The sequence below is a fragment of the Salmo salar genome, chromosome ssa22, assembly GCF_905237065.1.
Source record: "Salmo salar chromosome ssa22, Ssal_v3.1, whole genome shotgun sequence".
NCBI classification, from domain to species: Eukaryota; Metazoa; Chordata; class Actinopteri; order Salmoniformes; family Salmonidae; genus Salmo; species Salmo salar.
The window spans coordinates 34,841,119-34,842,830 of NC_059463.1; positions in this window are offsets into that span (position 1 = coordinate 34,841,119).

A 1,712-nucleotide genomic window follows, 5' to 3' on the forward strand; every position below is an offset into this window, starting at 1 on the left:
AATGCGTGTTTCCTGCTGTAGTGTAGACAGACACACGAGAAATACAAACAGAGATTCATTCCAGTTGATTTGCTCTCGAAAACAATGGACATATTGTGGTGCGCCTTTTTTTAACTGAAGATGCACGACTGTGGGGTAAACAAGGGGTAAAAAGAAGGATATGGAACTGTTTTGATAACCGGTGTGAGGATTTGATAGAAGAAAACAAAATGGTGGAAAATAAGAGCATTGGGGAAAGAAATCTCCCATCTTCACTCATCAGTGGTTAAAGAAAAGATGAGGACTTGGAATTACACTGAACAAAAATATAAACGTAACATGTAAAGTGTTGATCCCATGTTTCATGAGCTGACATAAAAGATCCCATACATTTTCCATATGCACAAAAAGCTTATTTCTCTCAAATTTTATAACATCCCTGTTAGTGAGCATTTCTTTGCCAAAAGAATCCATCCACCGGACAGGTTTGGCATATCAAGAAACTCATTAAACAACATGATCATTACACAGGGGCACCTTGTTTGGGACAATACAAGTTCACAGTTGTCACAACACAATGCCACTGATGTCTCAAGTTGAGGGAGCGTGCAATTGGCATACTGACTGCAGGAATGTCCACCAGAGCTGTTGCCAGAGAATTGAATGTGAATTTCTCTACCACAAGCCACCTCCAATGTAGTTTTAGAGAATTTGGCAGTATGTCCAACCGGTCTAACAACCGTAGACCATGTGTAACCAAGCCAGCCCAGGACCTTCACATCCGGCTTCTTCACCTGCAGGATCGTCTGAGACCAGCCACCCGACAGCTGATGACTGGGTTTGCACAACCAAATAATTTCTGCACAAACTGTCAAACTGTCTCAGGGAAGCTCATCTGCGTGCTCGTCGTCCTCACCAGGAACTTGACCTGACTGCAGTTAGGCATCGTAACCGACTTCAGCGGGCAAATGCTCACCTTCGATGGCCACTGGCGAAGTGTGCTCTTCACAAATTAATCCTGGTTTCATATGTACTGGGCACATGGCAGACAGCGTGTACGGCACGTGTGGGTGAACATTTTGGTGGTGTCAACATTATGAACAGAGTGCCCCATGGTGGGGTTATGGTATGGGCAGGCATAAACTACACACAATGAACACAATTGCATTTTGTCAATGGCAATTTCAATGCACAGAGCTACCGTGACGAGATCCAGAGGCCCATTGTCATGCCATTCAGCCGCCGCCATCACGTTTCAGGATAATGCACAGCCCCATGTCTCAAGGACCTGCACACAATTTCTGGAAGCTGAACATTTCCCAGTTCTTCCATGGCCTGCATATTACCAGACATGTCACCCATTGAGCATGTTTGGGGTGCTCTTCATCGACAGCATGTTCCAGTTCCCGCCAATATCCAGAAACTTCGCACAGCCATTGAAGAGGAGTGGGACAACATTCTACAGCCTGATCAACTCTATGCGAAGGAGATGTCGAGCTGCATGAGGAAAATGGTGGTCACACCAGATATGGACTGGTTTTCTGATCCACACCCCTTACCTTTTTTTCAACGGTATCTATGACCAACAGATGCATATCTGTATTCCCAGTCATGTGAAATCCATGGATTAGGGCCTAATGAATTTATTTCAATTTGACTGATTTCCTTATGAATTGTTACATTTAGATACAAATATGGAAATAAATAGCCAAGCATCAGCACAAGCTGAATAA